Raw genomic sequence first — 21,279 nt, forward strand, 5'->3', positions numbered from 1 at the left:
ACCAGGGCTCGAACCCGTGTCCCCTGCATTGGCAGGCAGATTCTTAACCACTGCATCAAAAATAGGGAAGCTCTATTTGTAAACTCTTAAAAAGTATTTAAGAAGAAGATTTAACACATGGAATTGGTTTTACAAGTGATGGGAGTGCTAAGAACCCACGGGTTAGCAGCAGGAAGAAACCATCTAGCCCTGAGCAAGAGAGAGCAAGGAAAGAGGCAGTGTTATCAGAACTTATGTCCTGGAGTCAACCAGAAGAATCCTGAACTACAGTTAGCCTACCCAGTGGGAGTTAGAGCCACAAAAGCAAGGCAGCTGCTGGAGGCACTGCCCAAAGCAGAGAGTGGGGAAATGGGAAACATGGTCTTCTTCCTTCCATCTACTCTTGATTTCTGCCCATTAGCCAGAACCAGCTAGTTACTACTAGCCTAGGTCAGAATCCCTGAAATACCAAGCAGACTAGGGGAAGACTGAGCAGTGGATCTGAGGACCAACTCTTTTTGCCTACCTTTATTTAGTTATTTTCTCAGATAACCCTCTTCAGTCTGGCCTTCTTTGAACTTTCCATCTAAAATTGCATCCCCTCCCCGCCAAACTTTCCCTATCCTTCTTTCTTAGGCAGTTTTTCTCCATACTATTTAGCATCGTTAAACGTTATACATTTTATTTTTTAATATTTTTCATTGCCTGTTTCTCCCAATAGAATATGAGCTTTTAAAGCTCTAAACCTTTTCCTGTTCACTGCTGATTTCCCAGCCCCTGGGACTGTTTCTGGCACATCATAATTGCTCATTAAATATCTGCGAATGAATGATTGAAGGTGTAAATAAATGGACTATGAAAGTGGTCTTGCACTGAAGAGCATACCTTGAACTGAAGAAGTTTCATTTAAGAGATGTTTAGGCCCTCACACAGGGCTAATTAATTTATACTTCAGATGCAGTTTAAAGTGCTAGCTGAAATCATGTTCCTGCATACTGCAAATTCCAAGTAACCAGTTGGACGTACAAAAATGAAGCATCTCAGCAAACAGGCACACTCACAACCAAAATAAACAGCCAATGAGCCATCAATAAAGTATTAAAAAATATCAGAAACAAACGTAATAGTCCAGGTTCCATTAAAGTGAGGATAACTAGACCATCAATATCACTTAATGCATGACAACATTACTGTTCCCTATAAAATCTCAGGATCATGTTGAAGCATCAAAAAAAATTCATGAATAAAATATAACAAAGTGTCTTCAAAAATTGCATGATTTTAGTCAGAGAACATAATTTCAAGTTATGTCACAAGTTGTTTGACTTTGGGCAAGTTATTCAACTGCTTTGAAATTGAGGTTTTTCATACAAGCTTACTGCAAGGATTAAATGAAAGAACATCGATCTTTTCAATTACCTAGCACACTGCCTGACACACTGAGAATGTCCTTTTAAGTCTTTTGAAATGCAATTAAATACAACCAAGTACAGTTGAATAAGTATGTAAATAAGAAAATTGCATTTAGATATGATTTTCAGTATTTTAAGTTAGATTGAAATAGAATCTGAAGTACCACTCAAATTTATTTAAGTTTGAGTTTAATTATTCCATTTCTGCCAAAATAGAAATGGAATAATTCTGGTATATGTCACCATCTAGGTATATTATTAATCATTTTTTGAAAACTTATCATTTTAGAATACTTTCTATAAAATTAAATTTAAAGTTAAATTAGTATTTGGGCTATAAATAGTCATAATGTCAAATGAAAATTCTCAGTTTTTAATGTTTAATTTTCATGGATTTATAGTATAGTTCAGTTGCATCTTTTCTCTCAGTTTTTTGATATGCCTGATATAGACTTGATTAAAAAAAGAAAACTAATCACTCTTTATATCATGATGACCATTTCAACCCAACTGCCTGGAGCAAAATCAATCAGCTGATTATGCGTTATACTTTAAAGGTATGCACTTCAGGAATACATAATTCATTGGTCCATTTATTTTCTCCAAACGCAAGCAATAAAATAATGAAGATGCATTTTTGATTTAAGACATTAAAATTTCTTTTTGTGAAGACTTAAGTACATTTTCCATAGTATCTGATTTTATTATTTGGGATTCTATTACATTAAAGTGTGAAATATAATTACCAATCCTTAGTAATTTACAGAAATACAGTGGAAATCAGTCAAATACCATAGATTTTGGGGTTGATGTGATAAAGAGTGTATACTTAAGAAAAGTTTAACTCTGCTACTAAAATTTAATCACAGAAGTGCATCAAAATACTGACCAAGAAATAGAAATAATGTGGGTTAAATGAACTGGAGTGATATTTTTCTGAGTATTAAATCTGAATAGACATGATAAATAATTTCTATAGATGACAGTGTTAGAGGTTAAAGAGGAGTTATGGAGGAATTGAATAGACATTGTTACACATATTAGGTAAATAGATAGATATTTTATAGTGGTAATTGTCCATTTATTTATTTAAAAAGTTTTTACTGAGCTTATCCTACATACATAGCATTATGCTTTGCGGGAAACCCAAAGAAAGAGAAATTTTATTTGCCTTTATAACTTACACAATAGTAGTGATAAAATATGCACCATAAGTGAGCTATATACTCAATCCCTGCCTGCCCTACTCCACCCACATGCAAGTAATAATAAGTGTGTGTGTGTAGTTCTGTCCTACTTTTCTTCTGGAGAAGCAGGCTTAGGAGAATGGCAAGAATTTCCATTTACTAGTGAGACAAAGAAATAAATAAGCTGTGCTCATGGTTTGGGATGCCCCTGGGTGCCTCATCCATACCTGGCTTTAGACTGCTTTCCCTAGACTATGTGCAGTGACCCAGCTAACAGGCCCAGAGCTGAGGTTTCTAGTTCTGAATTTTTACTACCAGGGTGAGACAAGTCCTATGTTAATTCACACACCAGAATGTTTCCCTGCCTTGATTGATTTCTGCTACTCATCAATAGATTTCAACCTGTCACTTAACCAATGCCACAGTATTCATCCTACTGCAAAATGCTGAGAGAATTTAGTAGTGGAAGAGATTCTAGTTGGGCAGATCAGCTAACACTTTGTGGAAGAATTTACTATTGAACTTGGCTTTGATTAATATACAGGATTTTGGTAGACAAAGCCACAAAGGGAGTGCTTTCTAAACAAAGAACAGTGTTAATAAAAATGAATGAATGAATGAACAAATGCTAGCATCTGGAAAGTATATGTAATACTCAAGGAGTCATAAAAATTCTTGTCTGACTGGAGAGTAGGGTAGAAACTGAACTGCTTATATAGGAGAATGAATGTCAGATTCAGCCTACCACATATCAGGCCCCATTCCAGCTTTTCAGATTGAATACCCAGCCACTTTCTGTTTGTAATCTCTCGGTTGGAAACAAGGAGTGAAACTGCTTAGCATATCAAGAACCTTCTTCCTGAGACCAGTAAGTTTCAGGAACACCTTTTCTAAGTCTCAGTCTGAAATCGTCAACCTTCACATCACACAGTCTCTTGCCATTCTCCAACTTCTCACTATTCTGGAACAGCCAGGTCCCCTATATGACTTGTTTGGCTTAGAACTCTCAAAGTCAGGGTTACTTTATCCCTATGCAGGAAATTAATCAGTAAACTGTGAGGAAACAGCAAAAAAAAAATCTATCCAAGACGACTTCCTTGTTAATGTCAGCCCGTTTTGAGGGCTCTGGTCTTGTTTCTGGCTTCTTCTGCCTTTTTTCAGAAAAAATGTCTGGAATGACCCCAACTCTAACACACCCCACCATCACTGCTCTGCACTTAGAAAATGATATCCCAGCTGTATTTCCAAGAATGAGCTCCCGCATGGCACTTCCAACACCTAAAATAGACTGCAATGAATATGCAAAATTTGTACTTGAAATTTGAACTAATAATTTTTGGTGACATGTTACAAAAGTGAGAGTGACTAACTTAAACCGAAAAGATAACTTATTAGAAAGATTTGAGAGATATCACAGATTAACAGCAATATGTAAAAAATCAGGTTTGGGAGAAGGAAGAAAGCAGTGGAGACAGAACATATCAGAATGCTGCTGTCACTTCTCCCTGTCCCTGGAGCCTTACACAGGCCTCTATGCTGGATACAGTAGATGTTGCTACTGCCACTGGGTGCAACTGCTGTTCAACCCTCTGCCTTGAGTCTAATCACCCTGTCCATTTTTCTTTACATTATTTGCTTCAGACTCAAACTTCTACAAAGCAGAAAATGGTTAATAATAGGTTATGCCCTCGTCCTCAATACTGAGTGAGAAATTGCATCCTACCTGTCACCAAGATTTAGAAAAGGGAGCATTCCTCCAAAATATAAGGGTTCAGATCCAGGACAAATATCCACTAGGTCTACCTTTTGACTACTATCCAATATCCACATACATTTTTCTTCCACACATACATTTATAAAATTAAAATGCCCCAGAAATTTTTGAATTCTTCATATTATGCCATATACTCTCAATTGTGTTTAGTATACACTACTCTTGAGTCCAGGTTTCCATAAAGTAGTAAGCAAACAATTTTAATTATTCCTATATTTGTAAATGAGTATATCTAATGCAGAGTCACTGGTAAATGTACCCCTAAAAATTCATCCCATTCTAAAGTTATGTTCCATATACCTTTGGAATCTATTCTCAGATAAAAGACCCAGATTTTTGCTGCTGGAGATTAGCAAAGTCCTGCAGTTCTTTTATGTGGCCTTGTCTTCCATGTTTTGACTTTGCAGTTGGCCACATATAGGTATGTTGGAATGTGATTCCAGGTATACGTCTGTAGACTAAAATAGGTCATGAGGAACACTGACTTCCTAAAATAAAAAAGAATTGGTGTTATTATGCCTCATAGATATGGGAATATTACTAGTCTGACCAGGGAAGTTCACTGGGCATTGGGAGTTTGGGTTATTCTTGGACTCTGAATTTTCATGTATATCTCCATTGCAGTGTTTGTGTTTTCTCTACTTCCTGGAGAATGCTCTAAATTTCTCATAAGAAATATGGAGATATGATTCAATAGATGTTGTAATCTCACAACTTGAAGAATCAAACTTTGGTTTTGGCTACTGTGGAGAAGGAATAAATTCTATTAGAAAGTCAATATGACCCATCATTAGAAGGAGTTATTCCATTCCATGTCCATGAAATTCACATGCCCTTCCTACCATTCATAATTTCTTATTGCAGGGTCCTCCCAGACTCCCTAAATATTTTGTTTAATTCATTTTCAGGTGACTATAGGTGATTAATTATTTGTTTCCCCTCTGCTGCTACATTCCAGTCCTTGAATACCAATAAGATCTTCTGCCTTCTGATACCCATGGGTCAACTAATTGGCTTACCCTAAGTTATTTGCCTTTCCTTTGGCTTGTAGGGTATAAGGAGGAGAAAATCTCTCTCTTGGGCTGTAATGGTGGATAAATGCTCTGCCTCTTCCAGAGACTCATGTTGTGAAGAATTGATAGGTGATTTCAAGCTCTCAAAAGAACATGAGATGAGATGGTGAAAGGCACTGAGCATATGAGTTAATGATCATAAACCAGCAATGGATTGCTTACCTCTCTGATATAGAATCTAGAAAACAGATTTCTGAAGTTTTAAAACCACTTGCTGAATAGTAAGTAGGAAAAAAAGAAAAATATAAAAGCATGTGATTTATGAAGCTTATTAAACAACTCTAAATCCTCTAAAAAATTCTACACCTCATTAAGATGAAAAAGTGCTGAAAAAACAAACACTCATAGAAATGACCAATGTAATAAGAAAATAGTATCTTATAAATTTTTATTTTTTAATAAAAACTTAAAGTTAAGGTAATTGTTTGATTTAATTAATTGGGCTTATTAGAAGTGACTTTTAAGGAAATGCTTTTGGTAATTTTCAAAATAAGCAACTGAATTATGGCAATTGGTACATAATCTGTGGAATTTGCCAGCTATTGCAATTTACATAAATTGGTCATAGTTAAAAGTGATCTCGGATGGCCTTGGCCTGCAGCGGCTTGAAGCAGGATTTTGGTTCCCAGCCAGAGTTTGAAGTCAGGCCACAGCAACAAGAGGGCTGAATCCTAACCAATAGACCACAAGGGACTAATGGCCAGTGACAAGGCCCTGGCCCATCAGCTGTGTAGAAATGAATTTCCACATAGAGATGGAAAGTAGCAAAACAAGTGTTTATTAGGAGGAAAAAGGGTACATGTGGAAAGACACATGGGCAGGCTCAGAGAGTCGCGTCATTGTGGTAGTTTAAATCACTTATGTGAGGCATTTCTTCCGGGTTTCCTCTGGCCAGTCATCTTGCTTTGCCTGGCTCTCAGTCCGTATTTAGTATATCTCAGTGTCATCCCATGTGTGCACGTACATTTCTTAGCCAAAATGGATTCTAGTGAAAAGTCTGTGGGTAGATTGACATCAGTTACTATGGGGTAGTACCCCCTCCCTTTTTGACCTCCAAGGAGCCTTTCTGTGCATGTGTAGTCAGGAAGTTCTCCTTGACCTCGAGAATGAGAAATATTTGGTCTCTTATCTGGGCAGGGCTTAGCTCCTCCTCCTCTTCATCTTGGAGTATCTGTCCACAGGGGACAAACTCCGGCTGTTCAGCCTGGGGCCCATCTATCTCCTGCCTCAAATGGAACATTATTTTTATGATCTTTATAAGGCTATCAAAAATCCATAAATTTATTTAAATACTTTTTCTTTAGACCACTTTCTTATAGCAGAACTGCTAACAGCACAGGCCTGCTAACAGAAACAATTACTCTAACAGAAAACGTTTTCAATATCAAGGTACTTCCATTTGCATTCATTAAAAGCCTGGTAAATACTTCTTTAGGGAGTTCATAACAATCGTCTTTGCTGTGATTTGACAAATAATTCTGATTTATTAAAAGAAAGAAAACCTTGATAATGAGATAATCTAATGGTCCTGTGATCTTCCATTAAGACAACTATCCAAATTGATGCAGAATTAAACACAATTCCAACTTATTTGATTTCACTTTTGTGTAGCCTTAGACTTCTGTGATTCAAGTTTCTCCTTTTTCTAACGTTATGACCAGTAATTTGTGAGAAAAATTCAAAGCACAGTGTTATCTTTTATTCATCTCTGTGTTGGGGTCTCCTTAATAGTTTGAACAAATTAAAGATATTTATTATAATTCATCTTTTAATGTAATTCCAACATCTTCTAACAGAATATTTTTGCTAAAATTTGTGTTTAATTAGACCCAACATTAGGAAAGAATTTTCCAGTTTATAGATCTTTGGCTATATACATTCTTCGTTAAGATTCATAGTAAACTTTTAAGAACAATTATTAGCTAACAAGTTTCAGAGTGGATGAGTAATCTATATGATGGAGAAGCAAATTCAGATTTTATGATTATAAATCACAAACATGCTGTTTTCACCATTAAACTATTATTTTGAGTGATACCACATTTTAAAAGTTGTTTCCTGTTTATTTGTTTAAAAAGGTGGAAGAGGTTCTACAAAGGAACATGATTGGTCAAATACACTTATTTATTCAACAGTGAATGATACTTCAGTGGATAACATATTCCAATTTTCTTTCTAGTCAATGATGACACAGTACTAAAATTAAAATTCTTGCCCTGATAGAGCTTATATTCTATCAAAAATGTGTAAAGAGTGAATAGGTGTATTATGTAATGTTAGGTGATAGGTGCTTTGAGAAAAAATACAAAATGACACTGAGATACAATATAATTTCTGAAACAAAAATGTTGGGAGTGGGGAGGGAGTGTGTGTAGCCCTGTTACTTTAGAGAGATAGCATAAGCCACTTTAAGATAGAGCAACAGGACCCACACGGTTATCTGCAGGGAAGTGTTTCCAAAAAAGGGTTTCAAAAATGGGGGAATTTGAAAACTTAGATGAAACTAACACAAACACAGATAATTTAGCAAATATTGGGTTGGCCAAAAAGTTCGTTCGGATCTTTTGGCAAAACTTAAATGAACTTTTTGGCCAACCCAATAGATAAATATTGAACTTGAACTGACACAGAAGAAGAAACACATAAGACCAATAAATGTATGAAAATATACTCGAACTCAGTAATAAATGTAGAAATAGAAATTAAATTTCCAATGAGTTTTTTAAAGCTACAAGCTTATTTAAAAATTCTGGTAATTCTAAGTTCTAGGAATAATGTAATACAACAGTGCTACACACTACTAGAAGAGTACAGTTTGGTACATCTATTTTTGAAAATAATTTATCATTTTTGATGGAGTTGAACAAATACAAACACACCCTAGAAAAATTAACACATAGGCTCAAGAAGAGATGTTTAAGAATAAACCCTAGTGGTACTGCATGGGATAGAAAAAGCTAGAAACAATCCAAATTTTTTCTGAGAGGTGGGCAGTTAAGTAATTTCCTGGTTATTCATGCAGTGGAATGCTATGCACATATTAAAGTATATGAACTATAGCTACCAGCATCACTTAAGATGAAAAGTTGAAAAAAAAGTCACAATGCACACAATTTGATATAATCCAATTTACATGAGATTTCAATCTATGCAAAAGTAAGTAATATATTGATGATGCCTACATTTATGGTAAAGCTATAAATAAACAAGGGAGTGATAAATTCAAAATTCTATTACCTCACACCAGTCAAAATGGCTATCATCAAAAATCCACAGACAATAAATGCTGGATGGGGTGTGGAGAGAAGGGAACCCTCCTACACTGTTTGTGGGAATGTAAATTGTTATAGCCACTATGGAGAACAGTATGGAGGTTCCTTAAAAAACTGAAAATAGATCTACCATATGATCCTGCAATGTCACTCCTGAGTGTATACCCAGAGAAAAACATGGTCCTAAAGGATATGTGCACCTGAACATTCATTGCAGCACTGTTTACAATAGCCAAGACATGGAAGCAACCCAAGTGACCTCAACAGAGGAATGGATAAAGAAGATGTGATATATACAATGGAATATTACTCAGCCATTTCAAAGAATGAAATAATGCTATTTGCAGCAACATGGACTGACCTAGAGATTGTCATACTGAGTGAAGTAAGTCAGAGAAAGAGAAGTATCATATAATATCACTTATAAGCAGAATCTAAAAAGAAATGATACAAATGAACTTACTTACAAAACAAACAGACTCATAGACTTAGAGAACGAACTTATGGTTACTAGGGGGAAAGAGTTGGGGGGAAGGGATAGTTAGGGAGTTTGGGATTGACACGTACACACTGCTTTATTTAAAATGGATAACCAACAAGAACCTACTTGTATAACACATGGAATTCTGTTCAACATTATATAACAACCTAAATGGGAAAAGAACTTGAAAATTAAAAAAATAAGATATAATTGACATATAACATTAGTTTCAGGTGTACAATATAATGATTCGATATTTGCATACATTGGGAAATGACCACCGAAATAAATCGTTAAACATCCATCACCAACATAGTTATAAAATTTTTAAAAATATGGTAACCATGATCTACATTACATCCCCATGACTCATTTATTTTATAATTAGAAATTTGTACATTTTGACCACTTTCACCTATTTCTCCTACCACAAACACCCTGCCTCTGGTAAACACCAAACTCTTCTCTGTACTTAGTGCTTCTTGTTTGCTTGTTTTGTTTTGTTTTAGATTCCACATATAAGTGAGATCATGCAGTATTTGTCTTTCTCTGTCTTGCTTATTTCACTTAGTGTAATACTCTCTAGGTCCATGCACATTGTCACAAATGACCATTTTTTATGGCTGAGTAATATGCCTGTGTGTGGGTATCACATTTTCTCTATTCATTCACCTATTAATGGACACCTAGTTTGCCTACATGTCTTGATTATTGTAAATAATTCTTCAATGAACATGGGAGTACAGATATCTTTTTGAACTAGTGTTTTTAGTTTCTTCAGATAAATACCCAGAAGTGGAATTGCCAAGTCATATGTTAGTTCTATTTTTAATTTTTTGAGGAACCTTCATCCTGTTTTCCATAGTGGCTGCACCAATTTGTATTCCCACCAAGAGTACACAAGGGCTCCCCTTTCTCCACATCCTTGCCAACAATTGTTATTTATCTTTTTGATAACAGCCATTCTGATAGGTGTGAGGTGATATTTCATTGTGATTTTGATTTGCATTTCCCTGATGATAAGTGATGTTGAGTGCCTTTCATGTACCTATTGGTCATCTGTATGTCTTCCTTGAGAAAATGTCTACTCAGATCCTCTTCCCAATTTTTAATTGAATTCTTTGGGTTTTTTTGCTGTTGAGTTATATTAGCTTTTATGTATTTTGGATTAATTCCTCATCAGATACATGATTACAAATATTTTCTCCCATTCAGTAGGTTGCCTTTTAATTTTGCTGTGCAGAATCTTTTTATTTGATGTAGTCTCACTTGCTTATTTTTGCCTTTGTCTTTGCTTTTGGTGTCAAATCCAAGAAATCACCAAGACTGATGTGAAATAGTTACTATGGTTTATTCTAGGAGTTTTATGCTTTCAGGTCTTATGTTTCAAGTCTTTAATTCATTTTGAGTTTATTTTCGTGTATGATCTAAGATATTGGTCCAGTTTCATTCTTTTTCATGTGACTGTCTAGTTTTCCCAACATCATTTATAGAAGAGACTGTCCTTTCCCCACTGTATATTCTTGGATCCTTTGTTGTAAATTGACCATATATGAGATGGTTTATTCATGGGATCTATTCTGTTCCATTGATCTATGTGTCTGATTTTATACCAACACCATACTCTTGATTACTATAGCTTTGAAATCAGGAAGTGTGAGCAATTTGTCTCAAGATTGTTTTGGCTATTCAGGGTCTTTTTTGGTTCCATACAAATTTTAGGATTGTTCTATTTCTGTGAAAAAATGCTATTGGACTTTCGATAGAATTTGCATTAAATCCATAGATTGCTTTGGGTAGTATGGATGTTTTCACATATTAATTCTTCCAGTCCATTCCAAAAATGGATTACCTTTCCATTTTTTTGTGTTTTTTTCAATTTCTGTTATCAGTGTCTTATAGTTTTCAGTGTAAAGATCTTTCAACTTCTTGGGTAAATTTATTCCTGGTATTTTATTTTTTGATACAATTTTAAATCAGATTGTTTTCTTAATTTCTCTTCTAATAGTTCATTTTTAGTGTATAGAAATGCAACAGATTTTTGTATATTTATCTTTGTGTCCTGCAACTTTACTGAATTAGTTTATTCTAACATTTTTTTGTGTGGAGGCTTTAGGTTTTCCTATGTATAATATCATGCCATCTGCACATAGTGACATGTTTACTTCTTCCTTTTTCATTTAAAAAGTTTTTATTTCCTTTTCTTGCCTAATTGCTCTGCCTAGGATTTGCAGTAACTATGTTGAAAAAAGTGGTAAAAGTGGGCATTATTATCTTGCTTATGATGTTAGAAGAAAAACTTTCAGCTTTTTACCATTAAGTATAGTGTTAGCTGTGGGCTTGTCATATATGGCCTTTATTATGTTGAGGTACATTCTTTTTCTACCTACTTTGTTGAAAGTTTTTATCATAAATGGATATGGAATTTTGTCAGATGCTTTTCCTGCATCTATTAATAAAATTATATGATCTTTATTATTCAGTTTTACTAACATGATACAGCACACTGATTGATTCGTAGTTGTTGAATCATCCTTGCCTCCCTGAAATAAATCCCTGTAGATCATGGTGTGTGATTGTTTTAATGTACTGTTGAATTTGGCTTGCTAATATTTTGTTGAGCATTTTTGCATCTATGATCATCAAGGATATGGGCCTGTAATTTTCTTTTCCTGTGGTTTCCTTGTCTGGTTTTGTTATTAGGATAATCTGGCCTCATGAAATGAGTTTGGAAGTGTTCTTTCCTCTTGCATTTATGGAAGAGATTGAGGATCGGTATTAATTCTTTCAGTGCTTGGTAGAGTTTGCCAGTGAAGGCTTCTAATCCTGGGAGTTGGGAAGTTTTTGATCATTGATTCAATCTCCTTACTAGTAATTAGTCTATTCAGATTTTCTATTTCTTCATGATTTAGTCTTGGAAGGTTGTAAGCTTCTAGAAATATATCAGTTTCTTCTGTGTTGTCCAATTTGTTAGGGTACAGTTGTTCATAGTAGTCTCTTATCCTTCTGTGGTATCAGATGTAACATCTCTTTAATTTATGATTTTATTTATTTGAGTACTGTGTTTTTATTAATTGATGAGTCTAGCTAAAGTTCTTTCAATTTTGTTTATCCTTTCAAAAAACAGCTCATAGTTTAATTCATCTTTTTATTGTGTTTTTAATCTCTATTTCATTTATTTCCACTCTGATCTTTATTATTTACTTCCATCTATTAACTTTGGACTTTGTTCTTTTTCTTGTTCCTTGGAGTGTAAAGTTAGATTGTTTGATATCTTTTTTGCTTCTTGATGTAGACACTTACTGTTATGAACTTCCCTCTTAGAAATGTTTTTTGTTTCATACCAGAAGTTTTGGTATGTTGTATTTCCATTTGTCTCAAGGCATTTGATTTCTCTTTTAATTTCTTCTTTGACCCATTGATTGCTTAGCAGCAGATTGTTTAATCTCCACATATTTGTGAAATTTCCAGTTTTCTTCTTGTATTTGACTTCTGGTTTCATACCACAGTGGTCAGAAAAAATTCTTGATATGATTCTAATCCTCTTAAACTCATTAAGACTTGTTTTGTGGTCTAACATCTGTTGTTTTCTGGGGAATGTCTCATGTGATCTTGAGAAGATTGTGTATTTTGTTACTTTTGGATGGAATATTCTGTGTATGTCTGTTAAGTCCATCTGGTTTAACATATATCATCTAAGGTTAATGTTTCCTTACTGATTTTCTGTCTGAGTGATCTATCCATTGGTGAAAGTAGGGTATCAAAGTCCACAACAATTATCATATTGTTATTTCTTTCTTTAGTTTCATTAATATTTGCTTTTACATATTTAGACGCTTCTGTAATTGGTACATAAATATTTACAAATGTTATATCATCTTGTTGGATTGACCCCTTTATCATTAGGTAATGACCTTCTTTGTTATTGCAGTCTTTTTTTAAACATATATTTTGACTCATATAAGTACAGGCATGCCTCATTTTATTGTGCTTCACTTTATTGTGCTTCGAAGATACTGTTTTTTTTTTTTTTTTTTTTTTTTTTTTTTACAAATTGAAGGTTTGTGGCACCTCCGTGTAGAGAAAGTCTTTGGTCCCATATTTCCAACAACATTTGCTTACTTCATGTCTCTGTGTAACATTTTGGTAATTCTCACAATATTTTAAACTTTTTCATTATTATTATATTTGTTATGGTGATCTGTGACCAGTGAGTGATCTTTGATGTTACTGTTGTAATTGTTTTGGGGTGCCATGAATTGTGCCCATATGAGATAGCAAACTTAACTGATAAGTGTGTGTGCCCTGACTGCTCTACCAATGGTCATTTCCCCATCTCTCTCCCTCTCCTCAGGCATTCCTATTCCCTAAGACAAAATGCTATTGAAATTAGGTCAGTTAGTAACTTTATAATGACATGTAAGTGTTCAACTGAAAAGTTAGTTATGATTAGGCTTAATGAGGAAGTCATGTCAAAAGCCAAGATAGGCTGAAAGCTAGGTCTCTTGTGCCAAACAGTTAGCCAAGTTGTGTATGCAAAGAAAAATTTCTTGAAGGAAATGAATAGTGCTACACCAGTAAACACACAAATGATAAGAAAGTGAAACAGACTATTGTTGATATGGAGAAAGTTTTAATGGTCTTAATAGAAGATCAAACTAATTACAACTTTCCCTGGAGCCAAAGCCCAATCCAAAGCAAGACAAAGCAAATTATTTAATTCTGCGAATACTGAGAGAGGTGAGGAAGCTACAGAAGAAAAGTTTTGAAACTAGCAGAGGTTGGTTCATGAGATTGAAGGAAAAAAGCCATCCCCATAACGGAAAAGTGCAAGGTGAAACAAATTCTGGTGTAGAAGCTGCAACAAGTTATTTAGAAGATCTAACTAAGGCCATTAATGAAGGTGGCTAACTAAACAACAGATTTTCAGTGTAGGCAAAGCAGCCTTATATTAGAAGATACCATGTAGGACTTTCATACCTAGAGAGAAGTCAATGCCTGGCTTTAAAGCTTCAAAGGACAGGCTGACTCTCTTGTTAGGGGCTAAAGCAGCTGGTAACTTGAAGTTGCAGCCAATGCTCCTTTACCGTTCTGAAAAATCTTAGGGCCCTTAAGAATTACACTAAATCTACTCTGGTTATGCTCTATAAATGGAAGAATAAAGCCTGGATGAGAGCATGTCTGTCTGTAAACATGGTTTACTGAATATTTTAAATGCACTGTTGAGACCTATTGCTCAGAAGAAAGATTCCTTTCAAAATACTACTGCTCATTGACAATGTACGTAGTCAACCAAGAGCTCTGATAAAGATGTACAGTGAGATTAATGTTGTTTTCATACCTGCTGGAACAACATCCTTTCTGAAGCCCATGAATCGAGGAGTGATTTTGACTCTCAAGTCTTATCATTTAAGAAATACTTTTTGTAAGGTTATAACTGCCATCGATAGGAATTCCTCTGATGGATCTGGACAAAGTAAATTGAAAACCTTATGGAAAAGAATCATCATTCTAGATGCCATTAAGAACATTTATGATTCATGGGAAGAGACCAAAATATCAACATTAACAGGAGTTTGGAAGAAGTTGATTTCAACCCTCTTAGATGACTTCAAAGGGTTCAAGACTTCAGTGGAGGAAGTCACTGCAGATGTGCTGGAACTAGCAAGAGTACTAGAAGAGAACCTGAAGATATGACTTGTTGCAATCTCTTGATAAAACTTGAATTAATGAGAAGTTTCTTCTTGTGGCTGAACAAAGAAAGCGATTTCTTGAGATGGAATCTACTCCTGGTGTATATGCTGTGAAGATTATTGAAAAGACAATGAAGGTTTAGAATATTGCATAAGCTTAGTTTTAAAGCAGTGCCAGTGTTTGAGAGGACTGACTCCAGCTTCGAGAGAAGTTCTGCTGTGGGTAAAATGTTATCAGAAAGTATTGCATACTACAGAGAAATTACTTGTGAAAGGGAGAATCAGTCAATGTAGCAAACTTCATTGTTGTCTTATTTTAAGAAATTGCCAGAGCTACTCCAGCCTTCAGCAACCACCATGCTTATCAGTCAGCAGCCATCAACATGAACACCAGCAAAAAGATTACAGTTAGCTGAACACTCAGATGATGGTTGGTATGTTTTAGCAATAAACTATTTTTAATTAAGATGTTTAATTAAGCATTTTTAACACAAATGCTATTGCACACTTAACAGACTACAGTATAGTGTAAACATAACTTTCATATGTACTGGGAAACCAAAAAATTTGTGTGACTTGATTTTTTGTGATATTCAATTCATTGTTGTTTTCTGAACCTGAACCTGCAATATCTCTGAGGTATGCTGTAGCTACCCCAGTTTTCTTTGGGCTTTCATTTGCACAGAATATCTTTTTCCATTTGTTCACTTTCAGTCTGTGTGTGTCCTTACATCCAAAGTGGAAGTGAGTCCTTTGTAGGCAGCATATAGATGGGTCTTGCTTTTTATACATTCAGCCACTCTGTCTTTTGATGGGAAGATTTAGTCCTTTTAAATTTAAAGTGATTACTGATAGTTATGTACTTATTGCCATTTTGTTAATTGTTTTCTGGCTGCTGTGTGGTTTCTTTGATTTTTTCTTCTTCTCTTGATCGCTTTCTTTGTGAGTTGAGTTTTTGCAGTGGTATGCTTAGATTCCTTGCTCTTTATTTTTTGTGTATCTACTGTTTTAATTTGTGGTTACCATGAGGCTTACATAAAACAACTTACATTTACACAAAAGTCTATTTTAAGTTGATAACAACTTAAGTCTGAATGCATTTTAAAGCTCTATATTTTTACCCCTCACCCACTTTGCATGTTTTTGATGTCACAATTTACATCTTTTTATCTTGTGTATTCCCTAACAAATTATTGTAGTTATAGTTATTTTTACACTTTTGTCTTTTAACCTTCTCACTAGTTTTATAAGTAACTAACCCATCAAATTTGTGACATTAGATTACTCTGAATTTTACTATATATTTACCTTTAGTGGTGAGACTTATACTTTCACATGTTTTCCTGTTACTAATTAGTGCCATTTTGCTTCAGCTTAAACAAGTCCCTTTAACATTTCTTGTAAGTATGATCTAGTGGTGAGGAAATCCTTTACATTTTACTTATCTGAAAATCTTTTTCTCTTTTTCAATTCTGAATGACAACTTTGCTAGATAGAGTATTCTTTGTTGGAAGTTCTTTTAGCACTTCGAGTATATAGTGCCACTCTCTTCTGGCCTGCAAAGTTTCTGCTGAAAAATATTCTGATAATATTATGGGGGTTCCCTTAGACCTAACAAGTTGTTTTTCTCTTGCTGTTGTTAAGATTCTCTCCTTGTGTTTAAGTTTTTGCACGTTAATTGTAATGTATCTTGGTGTGGGTCTCTTGGCTTCCTCTTATTTGGAACTCTCTGGGATTCCTCAATCTGAATGTCTGTTTCCTTCCCCAGGTTACGGAAGTTTTTAGCCATTATTTCCTCAAAAATACTGTTCTCTTCCTTTCTCTCTTTTCTTCTGCTACTCCTATAATGCAAATGTTGGGATGCTTGAAGTTGTACTATAATGATCTTAAGCCATCTTCACTTTTATTTTTCTGTTCTAATTGAGTGAGCTCTTCTGCCCTATCTTCAAGTTCATTGATCCTTACTTCTTACTTCTACTTCATAGAGTCTACTGTTGCATCCCTCTAGTGTATTTCTCAGCTAAGTTATTGTTTCTTCAGTTCTGTGACTTCTGTTTGGTACTTTCTTATATTTTCTGTCTCTTAAAGTTCTCACTTTGGTCATTTATACTTTTGCCAAGCCCAGTGAGCACTTTTATGACTGTTATTTTGAACTCTTTATCAGGTAAATCCCTTCTCTCCATTTCATTAATGTCTTTTTCCAAGGTTTTATCATTTTCTTTTGTTGGGAATATTTTCCTCTGTTTCTTCATTTTCCTTGAGTCTCTGTGTTGGTTTCTATGTATTAGATGAAAGAAAGATCCACCTCTCCCAGTCTTGAAGAAGAGGCCGCATGGAGGTTATAAACTTTATTGTTCAATCTTGCCCTAGTTCTTGGTTGTCTTTCAAACCTTTGTGATTATCCATGCAGCCCATTTTATTTTAGTTGTTCCTGGTATTTGAGGCTGTGCCAAGACCTGTCAGTGTTCCAAAGGGGGAAGAACCTTGGTCTATACCTAGATTCAGGCTGATTGGATGTCAGACCCACAGGCAGCAGCTTTTAAACTATGCAAATATATACAGTCCTGTAGGACCACAGGTGTAAGTTCCACTGGCTTCCAGTACCAGGTGATATAGAATTATCTCCTGGGTGGCAACGATGAAAATTGGGGTGCCAGACAAGGGTACAAACTTCTTTCTGGTAGATACCAGTGATCTGGAGTGAGGCAGAGGGAGCGTACAAAGATGACATCAACTGGCCTCTGTCCCTGGAGTACATCTAAGCAAGCCCTTAGATGTGCGCCAAGCCAGAAGCCTGCCCCTCAGGGTGAAGTTGCAGGAGAGCAAATCAGCCTCTGGAAGAGAAAGATTGGGGATGTGTTTTAGTCTGTCTGTCGTCTGTGCTGTGCCCTGGGAATGGTAGCTGGCCAATTACCATCTCTCTGTTACAGTTCCACGGGGCCTAGGAATTCAAGCCCTGCTGGCCACCAGGCCAGGTAATCAAGGGGTGTCCCCTGAGGCACCAGAAGTAAAAGCTGGGGCACCGGTTGTATGAACAAGCTCCCCTCTGGGAGATTCAAGTGCTCTGGAGCTCAGCAGAGAAAGAGCACAAAGGTGGCACCTGTCCTCCAAGGTCTCTGGATAGGATTGCAATTGGCCCTTATGTGTGTACTTAATTAAAAGCCTTCCCCTTAGGACACAGCTATAAAGATGAGTAAATAGGCCTCGTTCACAGAAAGACTGGGTGCCTCAGTTTGTAACCTTTCTGCTGTGCCCTGTGGGTGGTAGCTGATTAAGAACTTTGTCCTTTGGTTATAGTCCTGTGAGACCCACAAGTATAAGCCCTACTGGCCACCAGAGCCAGGCAACTAAGATGTGTACCCTGGGTGGCAACTGCAAAAATCAGGGTGCAAGACAAGGCTATTGCTCCTTCTGGGGAGATACCAACAAGCTGAGGCAAAGATGGCATCCGCTGGTCTCTGTCCCCAGAGAGTATTTCAGTAGGTCCCTAGAGGTGTGTTAAATTAGATGCCTGCTCCTCAGGTCAGTGCTTTAAGATAAGCAAGTCTTTTGGTCTTGTTTATGGTTTCCTTTGCTGTGCAAAAGCTTTGAAGTTTCATTAGGTCCCATTTGTTTATTTTTGTTTTTATTTCCATTTCTCTAGGAGGTGGGTCAAAAAGAATCTTGCTGTGATTTATCTCATAGAGTGTTCTGCCTATGTTTTCCTCCAAGAGTTTGATAGTTTCTGGCCTTACATTTAGGTCTTTAATCCATTTTGAGCCTATTTTTGTGGATAGACCTAGAGTCTGTCATACAGAGTGAAGTAAGTCGGAAAGAGAAAGACATATACCGTATGCTAACACATATATATGGAATTTAAGAAAAAAAATGTCATGAAGAAACTAGGGGTAAGACAGGAATAAAGACACAGACCTACTAGAGAATGGACTTGAGGATATGGGGAGGGGGAAGTGTAAGCTGTGACAAAGCGAGAGAGTGGCATGGACATATATACACTACCAAATGTAAAATAGATAGCTAGTGGGAAGCAGCCACACAGCACAGGGAGATCTGCTTGGTGCTTTGTGACCACCTACATGGGTGGGATAGGGAGGGTGGGAGGGAGGGAGATGCAAGAGGGAAGAGGTATGGGAACATATGTATATGTATAACTGATTCACTTTGTTATAAAGCAGAAACTAACACACCATTGTAAAGCAATTATACTCCAATAAAGATGTAAAAAAAAAAAAAAAGATAAGCAAGTGAGCCTCTTTCACACAGAAAGTCTGAGTGCTTTTTTGCCTCCACTCTGGTCTCTGAGGATGAGGTGGATGGGTCTACACTTTCAAGCCCTTTAAGAACTGTTTCTCAGTTTGCTATAGATTTGTGGGGCTTGTTGACAGGAGCTGTACTGGCTTTCAGAACTAGATGTTTTGAGGGCTTATCTCTCAGGTGGAGGTCTTAAAACCTGGAGCCCCAGCTTTTTATGAGGTTCAAACCCTTTGCTCCTCAGGGAGAAGCTTGGAGTTTTGAATTCCTTCTCACTTGTGGGTTGCAGCACCAGGGGTGGGGTTTATATCAGGATTGTATCTTAGCCTCTTTTACCTACTTTGATGTGGGTTTTTTTATCATTTGTTTGATGTATAGCAGTCCCTCAGCTAGTTTTTGACTTTTTTTTTCAGAGGAAGTTATTCCATATGTAGCTGTAGATTTGGTATGTCGGTGAAGGAATGTGAGTTCAGGATCTTCCTATGTTGCCACTTTGAACTGGAACCCATGTAGGTGTTCTTTTATTTTTATTATGTGTATATTATACAGAAAATTTATTTATACATATTCTTTTGGTTTTTAAGCAATTTACATTAAACACAATTTTCAAGAACAAGAATTAGGTGTAATTAGTGGAAATAAGTATATCCAGCCCTTTCAAATAGTTTTGCTGTAAAAACAGAAGAGAGATAGGTGGTAGATGGAGCGAATAATGTGGCCAAGGACAGGGTTTTTTATGTTTATCTATATTGAGGATTTTATTTTTTTGGTGGTCAGCATTTTTGGATTGGTTATTTTGCTTTGTTTGTAAATTAATGAAAGTGATCTAGTAGAGAGGAAAAATTGAAGTAGCATGAAGAGATGCCAATTACTTGAACAAAGTCCTCGAGTGGAAGAGATCCACTGATTAACAGGCACTTTGTGCTCCAGCCACACTGAATATTGGCAGTTCTACAGAATTACTGTGTCTTTCACAGCACCAGGGCTGAACACTCTTTACTCTATCTTTAATTCTCCTTCCCCACTCTCCACATGTGAAAGTTTTCTCATCTTTCAAGAATTCAGCTCAAATGTCACCTCATTAATCAACCTTTTCTTACCAACCCAGGTGGAATGAGTCATCCCTCCACCAGATTCCACAGTGTCTCTACATACGTCTACTGAAATCACATTTATCATTCTGCATTGACTTCCTCACTTGTCTTACTCATTTGTGTATATTTCTACTGTCTAGTACTAAGCCCGACATATCATAATTTATCATAAAATATTTAAATAAATGAGTAAAAAGTAGAGATTTCACTTAAAAATATTGTATCATACAAAATGTTTTGAGGGCATAATTAGTTTCCCCATCTCTTTACATCCCAAAGTATGTGAAAGTCTGCAATTTAAAGAAGGTGAAGTAAAGATATTTTAACACACTTTCCTCCAAAAATCTGTAATAACCTACAAAGAATGAAAAATCGAGAGGGTATAAACCTTCCATACTCAATGAAAAATAAAAATCATACGGAAAAAAATGTATACTTGATGCTACTATAAAAATCTCGTTCATAATTACACACATTTTCTATTACCTAAAGCAGAAAACAAATTTCCCTAAAAGGTAGGCTCATGGTTCTGAAGATGCCTTGATTAGAACCATATTTTAAAATTTGTGGCTGGGTCATAGGATTAAAGGACAGTATGGAGACCTAAGTCAATAACATAGATAGTAGGAAAGGTGATGTTAAAAGGAAAACCAGGGCTTCCCTGGTGGCACAGTGGTTGAGAGTCCGCCTGCCGATGCAGGGGACACGGGTTCGTGCCCCGGTCCGGGAGGATCCCACATGCCGCGCAGCGGCTGGGCCCGTGAGCCATGGTTGCTGAGCCTGCGCGTCCAGAACCTGTGCTCCACAATGGGAGAGGCCACAGCAGTGAGAGGCCCGCATACCGCAAAAAAAAAAAACAAAAAAAAGGGAAACCATGCTGACACGCCATCTAAACTAGTTCTCTAGCCAGGAGGACTTTAATCAGGAGATATGTTCTAAGTTCTAGGAAAATGATTACTTTTATTAGACAGTAACTAATTGTAAGCTTAATAAAACACAAAGCTAATTCAGGTTACTTTCCTGCCCCTTTTAAAACTATTCCTCAACAAATATCTAGCCCTAA

The sequence above is a fragment of the Lagenorhynchus albirostris genome, chromosome 1 (assembly GCF_949774975.1).
Source record: "Lagenorhynchus albirostris chromosome 1, mLagAlb1.1, whole genome shotgun sequence".
In the NCBI taxonomy this organism is placed as follows: Eukaryota; Metazoa; Chordata; class Mammalia; order Artiodactyla; family Delphinidae; genus Lagenorhynchus; species Lagenorhynchus albirostris.